General features: G+C 50.6%; 1 protein-coding gene across 4 annotated transcripts in view; it reads right to left on the bottom strand.

The window, feature by feature from the left end:
* Window positions 1–18,828, bottom strand: part of FOXN3 (forkhead box N3) — a 653,950-nt gene extending 635,122 nt beyond the window's left edge. For 2 of the 4 annotated variants that reach the window (XM_085626556.1, XM_085626564.1), the window contains exon 1: window positions 18,659–18,828. The gene's annotated coding sequence lies outside the window, so the exon portion shown is untranslated. The remainder of the gene's footprint in view (window positions 1–18,658) is intronic. The other 2 variants (XM_085626560.1, XM_085626565.1) reach the window with 2 other exon arrangements.
* Window positions 18,829–19,129: the final 301 nt, after the last annotated feature.

The following is a 19,129-nucleotide window of genomic DNA, read 5'->3' as shown; positions in this document are numbered from 1 at the left end:
CCAGTTGGCTACGCACCATAGTCATACTGGCTCCTGTGTCTCTCAGAGCCTCCCCTCTTTGGCCGTTGATGGTGACCCACTGCCCATACTTTGCGGTATTCGCGGGCACCTGGATCTTGGGAACCATCTCCCGTTCTCCCAGGGACACTAAAGTGACACCCGCCCACTCCCTTCCCTTAGTTAAGGGCATCTCCTCCCCGAGCACTACACTAGCTACTCCGGGGGTCTTTCCTCCAGTGGGAGGGGGTGGTCGTTTCAAGCACTTCGGATCTCCTTTATAGTGTCCAACGCCACCGCACTCATAGCAATGGACAACCCTTGGCTGCTGACTCTGGCCAGGATTAGGGTTTCTGGGCGGGTTAGCCTTAGGGGTGAATCCTGTTCCCTTCCCTTGGAAGTTATTTTGGGGGCCTTTGGAGAACTCCTTTTTCTTTTCCCCTCCCTCTTTCTTCTGGGGGGCGCCCTGTCCGGCCTTTTGAGTATCCCCTCCAGTCCCCCTTGTGGACACCCGGGTACTAGCCCAAATGTCCGCCTCCTCAGCAAGCTTCCGGGGACTGGTCAGCTTGCTATCCACCAGGTGTTGCCGCAGTTCAGGGAAACATTTCTCGAGCAGGTGTTCCTTCAGTACTAGGTCAAACAACCCCTCGTAGTTCCTCACTTCACTGCCCTGAATCCAACCTTCCAGTGCCTTCTTTGCATAGTCCAGGAAGTCCACCCAATTCTGCGTGCCCAGTTTGTGACTACCCCTGAACTTCTGTCTGTACTTTTCAGGTGTTAGTCCAAACTTTCTGATGAGCGCCAGTTTCATGGTGGGGTAGTGGGTCTGCTCATCCTCCTCGAGGGCCAATAAAGCATCCCTACCAGCTGGAGGCATGTACTTGTACAATCCCCCTCCCCAGTACTTCTCTGGAACCCCATGGGCCCTCAACGAGACCTCATAGGCCGCTAGCCACTTGGCGATGTCGTCGCCCACTCCATAGCTAGCTACTATGTCCTTTGGCAGGTATGGTTTAGGTTCCCTGGTGATCTCTTGGGTTTGGCTGCCACCATTAGGAACAGGTTGTGCCCCGATTCTCAAGATCTGAAGATCTATTTCTTTCAGTCGTAATTCATGGGCCATCCTCTGCTCCTCCTTCTCCTTCTCCAGCCTTGCTAAGTCCCATGTGAGCTGTCTTTTCTCCCTCCGGTCTGTTAACTCCACTTCAGACAAGCCACCGCTAGAGGCACTGCTGCCCTTCCTAGAAATGGTTCCGGGCCCCGCTGACAGGTTCCCCACCTCAGGTTGGTACATCTCAGCCCCCTCGGTGTCAGGCTCTCTATCCCTGTCCTCCTTCTCAGCCTTGCTTTCTCGGCGTGCCTCCCCCCAAGCCCTTAAGCTGGTTTGGAGTGCACCCTTCTTTGCTCCTGGGGGACAGTACACCCCCTCCCGCTGGCAAAACTCCCTGAGTTGGGCCACAGTGTACGTTTCTAGATTTTCTAGGACAAACTCCATCTTGCCCACTCAGGTTAGAGGACAGGTTTTTGTGCAGTAACTATGCAGGGGGGTACCTTTAATAATACCTCCTCCCACCACCAGAGTAAATTTGGAAAAAACAAAAACCCACAATTAGGAAGGCCGCTCTTGAGAAAACTCCCGGTGTAGGCCTATGGACTACCCACAGTTATTGTTGAGTATGCGTAGGCACAGCTCTATCCCACCATTGAACACCAATTTATGTTGGAAAACCACACTCCCACTCTGAAAGGGTGGTGGTGGTCTCCCGGACACACTGTGGTAGCTTGGCTCGAGTGGTCAGGAATCAGGCTCCGTGCTAAGCATACGTCATACCCAAACAATAACCATGCGTGCATCCGTTCCAAAAACGACTCTACACCGTAAAAATTATGAAAATAACTTTCTTTATCTGCTTTTTCTCTTAGTTGCTGATTGGAGAAAATAAATAACAATCACAATATACAAACTTTTTAGAAAGTGCAGGACAAATAAATACTGGCTTAATGATTCAATAAATAGGGGTGATCATAAGTACTGAAGGCGTAAATAAAAGTGCAATACAGACAGGCAATTAAATATTCTGAGGCAATAAATACTGTAACCAATAAATATTGTGCATCAATAAATACTGTGGACCAATAAATACAGTGGAACAATAAATAGGTTAAATACAATAAATACAGTGCCCCTAATAAATACTTAAAAGCTGACAGTGACACTCATGGATTCAGATCACTTTTGAATTCCTAAGGGCTGATTTGGCCCAGGCACAGCTTGTGGGGATGTGGAAGGCTGGAGGGTGTCTACTCCCTGGCTTGGACAAGGCTGAGGCCTAAACTGAGGTAGATCAAGGTGGGAATTACCAGAGACCTGGCTCTCTTCCTCCACACAACCTCTCTAGATTAGTCCCAGTTCACCCCTGGCACAGTCAGGTTGGTTCTAGCACCTCCCTAGCCCCTTAGAGCAGTCTCTCAGGTCTCCACAGGGCCTTAGGCGCCCTCTACTCCACTTACTGCCCTTTTTCTGATGCTCCGACGCCGCTGGAGTCGTATCGATGCCGTGAGGCGGTTCCGGTTCGATGTCGGCGGCCTCGGCACAATGTCAGTTCTTTGACGACGCCGGCAGGCGGATCCGGTCTCGATGTCAGCGGCCTCGGTTCGATCTCGACCTCCGATTCGATGGCGTCGGGCAGTCTTACTCGATGTCGACTTCGGGCGGCTCCGGTCCGATGGCGACCTCGGCTTCGATGACGTCGGCCGGCCTTGCCTTGATGTCGACTTCCGGCGGCTCCGGAGTGCGATCCTCACTCCCGACCTCCGGTGCTCCTCACAGGTTTCCGGCGACTCCGGAGTGCGACCTCCACTCCCGACCTCCGGCACGATTCTCACAGGTTCCGGCGACTCCGGAGTGCGATCCTCACTCCCGACCTCCGTTACCCTTCACCTCGGTCTCCGACGACTCCGGAGGGCGGACTCCACTCCTCCGATGACGCCGCTCACTCGACCTCGGGTGACTTCCTCCTCGACCTCTGGTATTCCTCACGACCTCTGACGGCGCCCTCTCTCGACCTCTGGCGGCTCCGGGCACGACGTCTGCTTTTCCAGTCAGCGCCGCTTCTCCACCTCGGGCTCCAGGTCTTAGGCTACTCGACGTCGGACTTCAGGGAAACCAGCTTCCAGGTCAGGATCTTGCTGTTCTCTTGTTTCTAAGGCCTGTTCCTGCTGTCCAGGTCCTCAGGATGGTTTTTCTGACTTCTTCCCACACAGGGCTCTAGGCTGGGCTCCGTCAGTAGGGACTAGTATCAAGGGTGGGTTTATGGACCCCACTCCAGGCACAAGTTTCCACCCCTGCTGCTTCACTCCTTCCTCCTTCACGTTTGTGCTGCTCACTCTTCACCAGTCAGGTGCCAACTGCCAGCTCCAACTGCCAACTCTCTCTCTTAACTCCCCAACATTCTAAACCGCCTCCAACTGTCACAGGGTTCTGGAATGTTCTGGAAGGTGCTAGCAGGTTCCAGTGGATGCTGGTGATGTCACAGGTGGCCACCATTTTGTGCTCCAGGCCCTCAGACAGAAGTTTTCAGGGGTAGCTAAAATGGCTCCCTGAATCTGCAGCAACACGAAAAAGTCTGGTGGTTCCCAAAAAGGAAAAATTCAAACAGGGTTTGAGGCAAAAGTGGGACAAAATAAATAATGATGAGGAGGGACCACCCAAAGGGCTGACAGGTCTAACAATACCATTACATTATTCCATTAGCCTCATTAATATAAAAGCAGGTTATTCCTTTTATCAGTAAATAATATCAATATTGAGGATCAATAAATGCAATGTATTGTTCAATGGTGACATCTTGAGAGAAAGCATTACAATCTAAAGACTCTATGGAGCACCTCACTGAAAAGCATCACTCCTGGACTAATTGCCTAGTTTGGAGGGAACGGAAAATACTCCAATTTCTGGAGGAAACTCTAAAATCTATGTAGTATCCACTGAATGAATGCCATAAACACTATTAACCCTAAGGTGGAGGAGATTCAGCGAGTGGATTCTACTCTATTTTTAGGAATTTCCTCTTGAAATGGAAGGATTTTGGACTTCCTGCAAACAACAAAGGAGGCCTTCAGTTTGATTCCAAAATCCAATCATTTTAAAAAGCACAACCTCTATGACTTCAGGCCTGACCATTAAAAGAAAGCGCTGTGTTTCACTCTGGCTTTTGTCTGCCCAGTTAATCGTGTCTGCTTGTGCTCGGTATTTGATGAGGTCATCTCTAGTGTTAAAATACTCAGGCACAAAGTTACCACTTAGAGGCTGGGGTGGGACGAGAAATGTTTAATGGATTACCAAACTAAAAGAGGGAAATGGTGCAGATATAAACTATTATGATGCCAATTTACAGAACAAATGCTGTATTTCACACAAAGGTGTGCACGGATATCAATTTTGCATATAATCACACACACACACGTTACAATAATAATACTGAATCTATACAAAAGGACTTGATTGGATGAAGTACAGGAAGCCCAGAGCTGGGGTGATGGGGCGTCATTTTCTTAGTCGTATTAGGAGGTGTACCACAGTGATCTAAATTTTCTGTCTGTTAATTAGGAGTAGTGGAAGACTAAGATGTAGTTTAACATAGTCAAGCCTGGTGGAGATGAAGGCATTGACCACAGTGAGTGTATCAGAGATGGAAGGACAGGGCAAGATACACAAGTATGCAATAGAAAGTGGAGTGGGCTATCTGGTTGGCCTGCAGTCCTGAGGAGAGATCGGCATCAAGGAGCAAACTAGGGCTGTGATTGCAGGACAGAGGAAGGACCAAGATCTTTAGCCAAAATGAAGAGTTTTATAGGTTTAAAGGCGTGGTTAGCTTTAGAGCTTTTTGTATTTTCCACCTTCTGTTTTAGACAGCTAGCTTGTATCCAACTTGCAAGACTTCCACGCTCTAGGAAAAAGATTCCTGGAAGAGATATTTCTGACAAGACCGAAAACAATTTGGAGGGATTCACACAAGACGAAGAAGGTGAGTGTGAATTGTGTGATGAGAAGGACAAGATGTTAAAGAGGAAGGGTGACAACGATGAGCCTTGCAGGACACCACAGCACAGTAGCTGTGGGAGGTTGAGCCCACCGTGCTGAGTTTAAAACCTATGATGACTACATTTTTCACAGACTTTCTGCTGTGGGTGTATAACCTTCTGAGAAAAAGAAAAGTGTTTTGTCCTGTAATTCTGTTCTTACCCGACAGATGTTAGACAGCACTTTAACAATGTGTTTACCTAAAGTGTGAACAACAGCTCAGCATCAAAGATGGCTCCAAGATTACAAACCCATTGTTGGTTAGTGAAGTTGATCCCAATGGGGGCAAAAGCAGTAGGGGTCGGGGGCACTAATTTAAGCAGTAAAGACAACTAGTCTAAAAGGCCCACTAGCTGTATATCAGTCTTTGTCATATTTAGACAAACCATGTTTGCTGCCTCCTGCAATGGATAGACAACAGCTTCCAACCGAACACCAAATCACCGTTTAAGACTGAAGCAGATCTGGGGATCACACAGGTGAAACCCTTGCTGTTAGCCCTTCAATAATTTAGCTTGTGGTGGCAGTAAACAGGGTTTGTTTTTTTCTGATATTCATGAAAGCAGTTTTAGTTCCTCTCTTGAGACAGAACTTGGCTCGGAGGCCACCAATGAAACCAGTCCTTCCGAGCAGGATGAGAGTGGTGTAGCCACCACAGTTTCAAGAACCCTAGCGACACAAGACCCACCCGAAAAATGTGTACTTGTCTCTGAGTCAAACAAAGGTTTTTAGCGGGGAGAGATCATAACTTCTTTGAGTGTATATTAAATAACTCATTCTCAGAGATCCATTTCTCAATTGCATGCTGAAAGAGCGAAATAGCGCCAGGCCGGGTTTTACCATGTTAGCACTCCATATATCTGAAGGGCTTGATGCTATCAGGCTCTTGGTGGTCTTGATCACTTTAGCCTTTGAGAAATAAATACCTTCAAGGCTACAACCTTGCACGCAGTATGTAAAATGTAAAGTGCATCACCATGTCCCAAATACTGTCCCATAACCCGGTGAAAGGTAGTCACAGTGCACCCTTGCACCATCAGTTGAGACACCAACTTCTTTGGAAAGATCACGCCATCTACAATTATCCTCCTTCTCTGCTCTCCCCCGGTCCCTCTCTTTTCTCTCTTCTTCCCCCAGACCTTTGAGGTGACCTTGTGGTGGTACAAGGGACAAGACAAACATCAAAAATTATTCCATTTAAAATATAATCTTTCTTGTACTAAATCAGATGGAAAAGACAGATTATTATAAATTCTTCATGGGATTCTTAGAATCTTATTTTTCTGGCCCTTCCTAAAGATTTTTTTTTCTCCAGATAATAGATTGCATAATTTCTGTTTGGATGCTTTTTTTTTTTTTTAAAGTTCGTGCTCTGTTAATACATTGAGTTCTGTTTTACTATTTCCTTCCTATTGCATTTTTTAGGTTTACTCCATAAGGGAAAATAAGCACCATACATTGTATGTGGTATTTGTATAGTGCAAACCTAGATAAAAGGGAGCAAAGTGCTGTACAAGGTTAAAACTGCAGTCAAACAGTTTTGACTAAATGGGAATAGGGTTGGGGTAGTCCTGGTGGATAAAAAGATGTTGTTCCAGATCCTGGGTTCATCGACAGAGAGAAGCAGTAGCAGCTGATATCATTTAAAAGTGGGGGTAGGTGGGTTTAGGAAGTGCGAGTTGGCGTGGGGGAGCGCAGGAAGAGGGAAGCACGCAGGGGATTAATACATAAAAACTTACCCCATGATGACGACTGCCTCGCCTCTCACTGCTTCTCTGCTCTGCTGCTCCCAGCAGTCCCTGGGCAGCATCACGGACTCCCCATCCAATCTCTGCGCTGCTCTCAAGCATAAGAGCAGCGTGGGGATTGGCCTGAGCGGTCTGAAAAGAAGATTGCTCAGGCACAGGGAGTCTGTGCTGTTTCTCCAATCCGGAAGTACAATACAGCTGGGTTGGAGAAATATAAGTGCACATGTCTGTTTGGCCAGGTTAAGACGGCTGCCCAAATTGACTTATAAGTGCATACTACTCCTCCTGCCTGCCATGCCTGGCCTGCCCGGCCCGCCCTGCCCTATACCCATTGCCCAGCTCAGACAGTGATAAATAAAATGATAATACATTTGTGTTATTATTTTATTATTTTCTTTTTTTTGTTTTTGAAACCTTTATTACAGAATGCAAAAGATATACAAAGATGGGCCTACAACCTTCAGGCCGGCCACTAGCAAACAGTGAGAGCATAAAATACAGTCATTAAACACAAGCGGCAAGTGATAAAGGTCCCAGAAGTCGAGGGAAGCGTTGGCGGCCACACCGGCCGGACCCCCCAAATGACGGTTCCATTTTTTATAAGAAACCACAAACAAATCCACAAGGCAGCAAAAGTCAAAGCAGCATTATGAGCTCCCCTGGGGAGGACCCTACCGATCCACAGGAATAGGGGGGGGGGGGACAGGCCGGGACAGAAACAAAGTAGACACAATGCCCAGAACCAAGGTGACAAGCAGACTAGGGAGACTGGGCCACTGCCAAGTCAGGCATCAGCGGCGGGTACAAATCCCGCCACGATAGGAGTTCCAGGGGCCCCACACCTTCACCCATTTCCCAGGCTTACCTCTCGCCACATACACTACCTTCTCCCGAAACATACACCAATCCATGTTGTCCTTCCACACCGAAACCGTTGGTGACCTCTGGGAGCCCCACAATTGTGCTATGTCACGCTTGGCCACCATATATCCCAGAGTCACCCACCACGTCTGCGGCACCGTATAATCAGTCGGCTCCCACACATTTAGCAGACATCTCCTAGCCTCGGGAAACAGCGCCACATGCGTGACCGCTTGCAACACCGCATGTACACCACGCCAGAATCGCGCCACCCCCGGACATTCCCACAAAATATGGATAAAGGTCCCTAACAAACCACACCCACGCTTACACAGTCCATCCACGGCATATCCCATACGCATCAGACCCGGCCCCGAAACATAGACCCTGTGGAGTATTTTGAGCTGGACGAAGCGAAGGCGGGCCGGTATGGCCACCTCTTTCGGGGAGGCCACCGCAGACACCCAGTCCTCGTCATCCAGCTCCAAGCCATCGGCGACCCATGCCTCACGAAGGCCAGTCAGCAGTCCGGAGCGATCGTTGATGAGCTTTTTTTAAATCAATGAGATAGTGCCATCCGGTACATGCCCATCTAGCACTCTATCTTCCAGAGGGGAGCACTCCGGTATGGAGGCAACATCCGGGAATACAGAACACAGCGCGTGACGAACCTGTACATATCGGAAGTACTCCCTGTCCTGCAACTGGAATTCCTTCTGCAGCACATCGAACGTTTTGAATCCCCCCCTCGTCCAGAGATCGCCCACCCTGCTGATGCCTATCATGTCCCACTTCTCAAAGCCTTTCGAGGTCCACAAGCAGCCCAGTCACTCAGATGCATACAGTGGCGTCGCCCGGGTCAACCGATCCTTCCACCCCATAGCCAAGTTTGCCGCGTGCCACACCCGTACCGCGACCCGCGTAGGGCCCGTCAAACGTGCGTCGAGCGATGTAGAGTAAAGCGCACGATTATAGTCACCACCCGGCAGTAACAGTTTGTCCATTTCAAATGCCGGGTTAAGGGCGGGCCCATAAAGGCCGTGGTTTATCGCAGCCAGCTGGGAGGCCCAGTAATACCGTTTGATGTCTGGGAGGGCGACCCCCCCCATCATACCACGGGAGCGTCAGCTTCGCGAGGGCGATACGCGGCCTCCCATCCCAAAACAGGTGGCGCTGCAGACCCTCCACCTCCCGAAAGTAGCGCGCCGGGACGACGTCCATCGTGTTTTGTAAAGCGTATAAGAAACGTGGCAACGACATCATCTTAAACAGTGCCGCACGGCCGAGCGGCGAGAGCGGCAAGCGCCTCCAACGCGCCACATCCTCCTTCAAGTGCTGGAGGGGGGGGAGTAAGTTCTGTTTATATCGGGCCGCAGCATCCAGGGTAATAAAGATACCCAGATACTTAAATCCCTGCGGAGCAACCTGGATAGGACAACCCCGCGGAAGGATAGGAGCCTCCCCAGAGAGGACATACACACAGGATTTAGCCCAGTTGATAACTAAGCCGGAGTTGCGGCCGAATGAACGCAACACATCCACTAAAACAATCAGTGATTTGCGCGGGGAAGCAAGGTACAAAAGAATATCGTCCGCGTAAAGGGATACGCGATCCTCATACTCGGGGGTCCATCGGAGACCACGAATCGAAGGGTGCCACCGCAGCCACTCCGCCAGGGGCTCCAAGGCAAGCGCAAAAAGGAGCGGCGACAGCGGGCAGCCCTGCCGCGTGCCCCTGCCCAGCTCAAACGGCGCCGATACTCTACCATTCACCGCCACCTGCGCCAGCGGTCCGGAATACAACAGTTTCACCCAGCCAATGAATCCCGGGCCAAACCCAAACTTAGCCAGCGTCGCCCAAATATATGGCCACTCAAGCGTGTCGAACGCCATAGTGGCGTCCAAGGACGCCAAAATGGCTGGTTCTCGTATGAACGGGACCCTCGCGAGCACCCCGTGCAGACGCCGCAAGTTAAGCGCGGTGTTGCGATGAGGGATAAAGCCGGACTGGTCCTGGTGGATCAGATCGCACACCACGCCAACCAGCCGATTAGCCAGCACCTTGGCGAGAATTTTCGGCTCCGCATTCAACAGCGAAATGGGCCTGTAAGACGCGACCCGATCCCGCGGCCTCCCCTCCTTATGAATAACCACAATAGTGGCAAGACGCTGGTCCAGCGGGAGGGAACCCGCCGACCGGGCCGCGAGGAACATAGCGCGGAGATGCGGAGCCAGCGTATCCGGTCGTAATTTGTACAATTCAATGGGAAGGCCATTAGGACCCATGGCCTTGCCAGAGGCGACCGAACGTATGGCGAGGGCAATCTCCTCAGATGTCGGGGCCGCGTCCAACGACAATTTATCCTCCTCCGAAAGGGAAGGCAGCGCAATGTCTTTAAGCAGGTCATGGGAATCCTCTTCCGAGCGGGAAGATACCGGGGAATACACCCCACGGAAATACTCAGCGAAACATTCAACAATTTCCTCCGGCTCAGTGACACACACACCATCCAGTCTCTCAATCGACGGGACAACTCGACTCGCTCTCTCCTTTTTATCCAGCCACGCAATCAATTTACCAGCCTTATCACCCACATCATACAGTCGCCCCTGTTGCTCTCTACTCAGGCCCCTGGCTGCCTCCGTGACTAGGGCCTTGTAGTCCGCCTGTTTGAGTCGGAGAGCATGCAGTTTATCATCCGTTACCCCACACTCCAGATCACCCTCCAACTCAGTTATCTCAGATTCGATACGGGTCACCTCCTCCCGCTCGCGCCTCCGGGAATGGGAAATGAGGGACAGGGCCTCCCCCCGGAGTACCGTCTTAAACGCCTCCCACAAAGAAACCGCAGACGACACAGACCCCACATTGTCTTCAAAATATCGCTCAAGAGATTTAACCAAATCAGCGCGAATTGTGGGGTCACGCAGGTACCAGGAATTAATCGGGACCACCCTCCCCTCCCCCCTCGGGACAATGTCGAAATACAACAGGAGCGGGGAGTGATCTGAAATACCCCGAGCCAGATGTCGTACCTCCCCGACCCTCCCTGCCTGTGCTGCTGGCATCAGAACATAATCAAGCCTCGAAAGACTACCATGAGCCCCGGAATGAAAGGTGTATTGTATCTGCGTAGGGTGTTTCAGCCGCCAACAATCCACCAGCCCCAGGGTATCCAAGAGGCCAGATAACCAAGCTTGGGCACGGGGGAGATCCCTGGGAGGGTGACGATCCTCAGTTCCGGAAATTACAGCGTTAAAATCCCCCCCAACCACTAGAATCCCCTCCGGCAGGCCAAGAAGAAGGCGCCCCAAATCAGCAAAAGTAGTTGTCTGCAACCCTGGCGGGACATAAACAGAAACCAAAACAATCACTTTACCCTCCAATCTACCCACCAGAGCCGTATATCGTCCCCTATCATCATGGAGCACCTCATCAACCTCCAACGGGAGCGAGGTTTTAACCATAATGCCCACACCCCTCGAACCAGATGTGAAGCCCGAGTGGGCTGCAAGGCGATAGCCCCGTCTGTTCATGGCACGAAAGGAGTTTCCAATGAGGTGTGTTTCCTGCAGAAATACTATATCGGGTGAAATTCGTTTTAAGAACTGCAGGACCACTCCCCGTTTTATCCTGTCCCCCAGTCCATTGACATTCCAGGACAAAAGGCTCAGTCCCCTACCCCCCATCATAGCCAAAACCGAGCAATCTCCCCCCAGAGAGCACTTTAGCGATAGCACAACAATACTTCTGCCTTGTGGTACAAATAAACAATACCCAACCCCAACCCAACATCCCAAACAAAACTCCCCCCTCCCTGCACCCCTGCATGAGCCCAAATAGCCCCCCCAACTTGCAGTGTGCCTGTCGCCCCTGTGTAAACTAAACTACAAAGACCCCCTAGAGGAGGAAAGAGAACCCCCTCGAGACACAGCACCACCTCCAACGGAGGGGAAACAAGACACAACAGTCAAGAAACCCTAAGCCTGGCCGAAAGGTGGCATCATCAGGAATGAGCCCCAGTGTCAATACCTCATACCCGGTCCGGTGGGCACTCTCCTCCCGCCGCCCCCATCCCATCCCGATCATGTCCCCCAGACAAAGTGTCCAACCAGTCCCCGGCCACCTCGGGACGGTCAAAAAAGTGAGTGCGACCATCAGCCTCCACACGCAGCCTGGCCGGGAAAAGCATGGCGTATTTTAAGTTCATGTCTCGAAGCCGCCGCTTAACGCCCATGAAACTCAGTCTCTGCTTCTGGACCGCCTGCGTGAAATCAGGATAAAAGTTCACCGCCATGTTCTCCAGCTTAAGCGGCCCTTGCAGTCTGGAAGCTTGCAAAATCGCATCCCTATCCCGAAAGTTGAAGATACGGGCAATAAGAGGCCGCGGAGGAGCTCCGACCTTCGGTCTGCCGCCAGGAACTCTATGGGCCCTCTCCACCGCGAAGAATTTACTCAGTCCTCGAGGCTGGAGATGGGTAGAAATCAGGTCCTCCACAAAGAGATCCGCCACCGAGTCCTCCCGTCCCTCGGGCACTCCGATGATGCGAATGTTATTCCTCCGGGCCCTGCTCTCGGAGTCCTCCAGGCGCCGATCCGTGAGCGCACTTGCCTGCCGGAGCCGGCGCACCTCCGTCTGAAGGGCCGCGACCTCAGTCGTGAGGCCCGACGCGGTATGGGCCAAGGAGTCAACCCGGTCATTTGTCTTAGATAGATCTGCTCTAACAAGGTTGACATCGATGAGGACCGCATCGAGTTTGTGCGCCAAGGTGTCGAATTGTTGGCCTACTGAGGTCTTCATCTCAGCAATGGCGCCCATGACGTCCTGCAAAGTCAGATCCGTAGGCAAATCCGGGGCATCCGGGGGACACTCGGAAGACTTGTGCGATCCGCCGGGAGACCCCTTCGGGAGGGTGTAGCGAGCCATAATGTTGACTTGAGGTGCGGTGCCACGCCGGGTCGATTTGGCTTTCAGCCGATCTCCGTCCTGCTTCGTGGCCATCGTCGCGAATCTCGCACCCCCGCCAGTCACGCAGTGGAGAGCAAGCAATCAAGGCTGTGAGCCCCGGGGGTCACCTCAGGAAGGCGGAGCGGGTCCCCGCAGGCAGGCAGGCAGGGTCCCCCAGCGAGGCCACCACCACACAAAGAAGCGCCGTAGTCCCACTCGCGATGACGGCAAGGGGACTCAAAAGCGAAAGTGAAAGTGCGGGGTACGCGACTCGCCAGGCCCGGCCCGCCGTTGTTATTCACTTCGCCACTGGGTCACCCCCAAACTCGAGTCCGGGGTCAGGAGAGAAGAAGGCCGCAAACTTCAGTCGATGCTCACCCCGGCCCCCGGGGTCCGATTCAAAAACGGAAAACGGGTACCACCTCGGCTCAGGTTCACCGACACAGTCCCCTCAACCGATTCAGGATGAAGACAGGATAAACGTAGGAGGTTGCGGAGGTCCTCGGGAGCCTCGCACCTATGCGGCCATCTTGGTTGCGCGCTAGGCTCCTCCTCCATTTGTGTTATTATTATTGTATTTATCATCTGCTGGCTCTTGGCACTAGGGTGATACTCCTCTGCCTTTACAGAGGAGCCACCCGTGAAATAATTTTTTTAATAGTGCCTATTCTAAAGCCTTTCTGGGCCAAAGACAAAACAAACAATAAACTATCTGATAGTTGGATTGTAAGGGGTCTGTCTTGGAGACTCCACAACAGGCCACAAATTTGTCCCAGTGCCTGGCGTAAATGGACTTCATGGAAGGCTGCCTGAGAGCAAGGATAACATCCCCAACATTAGGAGATAGACTGAATGCAGTCAACAACCACTGCTCAATCTCCATGCATGGAGTTGTAGATTGCACAGGTTCAGGTACAGAACCCTACCCTCCTCGGCGGTTGTGACAGAAAATCCTTCCGGAGTGGTGATTTGATCGAGGACAGATGCTCATGCCCAGAAGTTTCAGGTACAACATTCTCCTGGGCCAATCCAAAACCTACTAGGATTACTTGCGCCCTCCCACTCTTTATCTTCTTCAGAACCTTGGGTAGGAGAGATAGCAACCACCCCGGGAGAAAGTGCTTGACCCTGCATCTCACAGGGTGAATGTGTGCCACTAATGGCAAGCTAAAGTGGCTTGGAGGCTTTTGCCACATAGGGGGAGGACTAGGAGGAGTGATATCTGTGGTGACCTGTGCACTGTATGCCAGATGCACATCCCCGGGCACGAAAGGACTGGGGTGACTACAGAGGGGCTGAGGAGTCTGGAATTGCCTGTACGCCAAACCCCTGGTTGAACCACCTCTTGAACTGGTGAGGAAACTGTTTGGTGGAGTCGAATGACCCAGCATGCATGCTGTGGCCCTACTCTTCTTAAAGAATTCTAAGGCAGAATCATCTTTTGCATATCCATAAGGGAAGATTCTATGTCTTCATAGAAATCTGTGGATCGCATCCATGCTTTGTAACTGAACACCACACTGGTGCCAACCACTTGCCCCAGAAAATCAGTAGTATTAAGTCCACCACAGCATCATGTATTTGGCCACATCTTGACCATCTTGAATAGTCTCAGTCAAGGAGGCCCTACGTTCTTTCGGGACTGCGGGCAAGACCTTACTGACAATGTTGCGTTTAACAGAACAATAAACAAATAGCAGTGACTGGCCTCAATGCTAGTCTCCTGGCCTCCTGTAAGTCCCTGTAAAGACCGTCATCATCATAATGGTGGGGGGAGGTGGGCAGGGGGGTAAATCATATCCACGGTGATTCCCTCTAGATGGTGGCATGTTCTCATTAGAGGAGCTTCTGAGGGTGCCTCTGCAGTAAAGGAAGACTAGGATCAGACTTGGGTTGTATGTGGACCAGTGCACTTTAGCAGATTTGAAGCACGAACTCTGTCAAGGTTGTACATCCGAGTAGGTACGGGATTCTCCTCCATCGTTGGCACTGGCATCAATGAAGGAGGGACCGATGTGGGTCTCAGAGCAGGTGTGGAAGTCTGCACTAGAGAGATGTTTCTGGACCCATCATGGGTCCAAGAGGATCACGCGGTGCTGAGGACATATCCGCCAGCAGTAATCCAACTGAGCACCCCTGCGGATCCTTGGGGGCCAGCAGGTGCACCAGAGGGAGCTGTAAGAATGCCAAAGATACGTATCATGGCCTCCGTAAAGGCCTCGACTACGGCACTGCTAATGTCTGGGAAACTTGGGGCACCTCAGGATCAACTGTGGGATTGGCTTCTCAATCGGAGATCTTGAGCAAGAGTGATTGGCACACTCATGCAACTTTTCTTTTGATGGAAAGTGGCAGGATCGGGTTGAGTTCCGCTTTGCTTTCTTATATTTCCGCTTGCACTTCAACATACTGGAGGACTTATAGCGTGAAGAAGACATCTCGCGTGAGTGGCCTTGGGAGCAGGTCCACATTCTTGCCTTGGCGTCGGAGTGGGCAGGGCCGGACTGGCCATAGCAGGCACCGGGCGTTTCCCCGGTGGGCCGCTAGGGTGGGGGACGGTTTTGGGCCCCTGGGGGGCCGTTTTTATTACCAGGGGTCGGCAATATCGGCTCCCTGTAACAAAATCGGCCGAAACTGGCCCTCGCAAACTGCTCTGCTGCACTCCCCCTCACCCCAGGGGGGGCCCAGCTGAGCAGTTTGCCAGGGCCGGTCTCTGTTCCCTGTCCGGCCCTTAGAGTGGCCTAAGACGTCTCATACAAGGCCTAAGGCCTCTTCCTGTGCTCGACAACCTGCAGCTTTGCTTTGTGGTCCTGGATCACTTTCAGGCTCAAGAAGGCGCACTCATGGCACAACTTGAACTCACGAGCCAAGCCCAAACACCAAAAACACACCTCATGTGGGTCCGTGACCAACATCTGTCTTCTGGATTTACAGCATTGTTTGAAGCCCTCAGTTTTAAAACGGAACATCGCCCCCCCCCCCTCCCACCCCCGGCCTTGCACAGTGAGTTCTGCTTTGGGAGTCTTCAGAGGACTGACAAAAGTGGGAGCAGAGCTTCTCATCTGCGTTTGAAGACCTGAAAAGGAAGGAGCTGGGGGCGCACAGGGGTGACACATTTGTAGTTCCGTTCCGCAGCACGCAACTGCACTGCTTAGAAAGTTTTCGGATCGAGTATGGCACCTGGGGAACGTTTAAAACGTCGATAAAATGAAGGGAACCCAAATAAGTAAGAACTGCAGTTATTAGAAGAGCTACGAATAAAGTTAACTTACCCACAAACGACTCGACGTCTCGATGACACAACCCATCCAAAAACGAAAAAACGACAAATCGTGATTGTAACCGAAATATAATGTTAAAGTCATTAGAGGGTAGCGACACACTTATTGAGATATTTTCTGGCTGCTAGCTCGTGGTCTTAATATAGCCGTCGACACACAGATCAGATATAACGGAGCATCAGGAAAAGGTTGTGGAAATATATACTAGGGCCCAAGTTTTCGCTTCACGGTGACCTTGGTTTGACAGGCAGACTCTTGTGTTTCAACAGATGCTGTGGGAAAGCTTTGCAAAACCCGACATGCTCATAGTCATCATGCGGGGGCTGCCTTCCCAGTTCCCATGGCAACAATGGCTCCGCTTGTCAGTTATGAGCTATGGCCAGCTTCCTGAATCTAAGCAACACAGCCAATCGGAAGCGCGGTTGCATATTTCATCCCGGAAAATTGGACTGCCCCCCTCTCAACAGGGCGGAGCAGTGGAGAGCTGCTAGCCCAGTGTGCCTGCGTGCAGTAGTGCGACCGCATCACTTCAACACCCCCGATGATTCCTTATGGTATATATACGTTTTACTGACGCTTATGTTAGTGTACATTTGTGGAAGAGAACGTGATGTAAATGTATATAGAACAACGTATTACTCAAATGGACAGCAATAGCTTTATCGACCTGGGAAGGACGAAAGGCTGCGTTTGCCAGGCTGAGCCCTGACCATCAACGCAGAAACCTTCCATAGCATTACCAGGTTCAGTCTCCAGGCTACTTCCAACAGACGTATGTATGAAAATATGAATATCTTCGAGGCACTAAGCCCGGCAAACAGGCGTGGGGACGACATGAAACATGGAAATCCCCTGCTATATTGTAATGATCTGAAGAGCAAAAAATGACCCAATCCGTTAAAATGTTAATTTTAAAAAATAGTACACATTAGAAAATGCTCTGAGCAGTATAAAAAAGTATTATTGCATTTAAAAATAGTAACTGTGAATAGAACTTGCTTTATATAGTGTGTATCTTCTTTGCATGATAAATCACAAATGGCAGAACCTACCTTAAAAGCAGCAGTGATTATCCATACCGGAATGTCCAAAAGGGTGTTCCATTAGATCAAAGGGAGGAGTACCCCAATTAGGACAGTGACGTGCGTGCCGGGCACTTCCCAGCAGCAGGAATAACCCTTACCTGCTAAGTTATTTTATGATACCTGTTCGCAACCCTGCCGGCGGGGTTCGAAGGTGTTACCAACAGGTCTATCGCAACCTCTCTATTTCTTATTGACACCCCCTCCCACTCGCCCCCACTCAACCACCTACTTAATATATCTTGCAACGAATATGAACAGTCTGTGACCACAAATTCTGCACAGATCAGCATAAACGTTCATAAAAACAGAAGGTAAATTTGAGGTGACGAGTGGATATAAAAGATTCTTTCAATGTAAGCATACCAAAGTAAGCACGGAATTCTGGGCGCCGATTAAAAGGGGTTACATACCAACGCTCAACCAACTAAGCGACTTTATCGACGACCTTTAAAGTAAAATCAGACAATCTCAAAATTCTTTCACAAAAAAAACAACTGTTACTTCCAGGCTCAAAAGATGGCGTAATTTGTAACAATGTTACTCGCAACGGCGTGATTAAAACGTCTGCGTTCCCAAGAGGAGTCCGTTTTAGGTATTTTGATACATCATGGACCTAGCTCCAAGAAGGAGTCGCGGAGAGCTACTTAGTGAATGTATATTGCAACAGAAGCGCGCCAAATATGAGCTGTGTACACAGAATAGCATGTTGTGTGTGTCGTGGGATCAGCCTGCATACGCCAGCATGCAACAGGGATGAGCATGTCATTGTGACAGTAGACTGCACACTGCCGTTTTTGAAAGGACATATATTTACACTTTCAGACAGAACAAAATACTGACTTCATTTTTGGTAATTTTTCAACCTTGTGGTCCCGAGGTACAAATTCAGCAGAATGGTACCTGGACCACAGGTATGGCATATTTTATATGTTACCCAACAAATCAACCGAAAAGCAGACTCGTTATGAGGAAAGCAAGTCGGGGGTCTGTCATGGGTAGCGTAGCATATAGTACATACTTGAAAGCTGGTACTTTGCATTCGGAGGGGACCTTGGGAATAGGTTAAAAGTGTCACGTTTTTAGAGACACCAGTTCTGTTTTCAACACAGCGTAAATCAGGGCATCGCGTCATGCGGTCCTGTCAATATTTATGTTCCAAGAAACGTCCTTGTGATAAGTATTTCATGTAGTGCCAACATGCCAGCCGAAGACCTTCGCAGCGCTCACAACACAGTGCTGTAAAACCAGTCAGAAAGATCAGCGTATGTAAACAGCAGTGCTGAAAAGTAAACTGTCACCTTCAGTACTGCGCTACCATGATGCAAACTGCAAACAGGATACCACTGGTGACAACGTCACATATAAAACCCGAGAATCGAAAATACGTCCTGAATGACATGGGGTAACTGTAGTTAACCCTACGTTTTCATCAACCTAGGAAGGGTGATTTTAATCAACCTAGGAAGGTTGAAAGCCTGAGGCAGTTCTACAGCCAACACATCTCAGCAGTAGGTGATAGTCCCTCTGAGGTATGTTAAGAATTAAAACCTCAAGTGCATTCTCGCAGTGGGACTCCACGAGCACTTACGGGCATTTTATGACGCTGCTAAATCCGAACCAAAGATTAAGACAGGAAATGAGAATCGCTCGTTACCCTTTAATCCTTGGCTGCCCGGGGATTTCCGGCTGCATGGGTCACCCTTCGATGTTCGACGCCCCCCGGTTAATCCTCACATTCTGGCGATTAGTATGTGGAGCGATCCCCGCAGACACTGCGCAGCCATAACTGGGACTCCATACTCAGTGCGCGAGCCTGCTGTCAACACAGTGCAACACTGGCGGGCCGGACTCCGCGGGGTCCTAAAGCCAGTGCATTCCTACCCGGCCAGCCCCTTGGGGGTCTGAAACTTTCCCACGCATTAGCTAGCTAGCGTAGCTAGAATTGCAATAGTGCAGCAGGCCCATGGATGTTAGGGGTCCATTACACACCAATCAGTTGCTGGTGTTTTTCTTACAATGAAACTAGGAGGATGGTGAGATGGGGCATGGGGGCGGGTACTTGTCTTGCTTGGATTAGGGCCCGATACACCCTTGTTTCGCCGCTGCCCACGGCCAGCCTCCACTC

The sequence above is a fragment of the Triturus cristatus genome, chromosome 9 (genome assembly GCF_964204655.1).
Source record: "Triturus cristatus chromosome 9, aTriCri1.1, whole genome shotgun sequence".
Classification (NCBI taxonomy): domain Eukaryota; kingdom Metazoa; phylum Chordata; class Amphibia; order Caudata; family Salamandridae; genus Triturus; species Triturus cristatus.
This window is presented reverse-complemented; position numbering and strand designations above follow the sequence as displayed.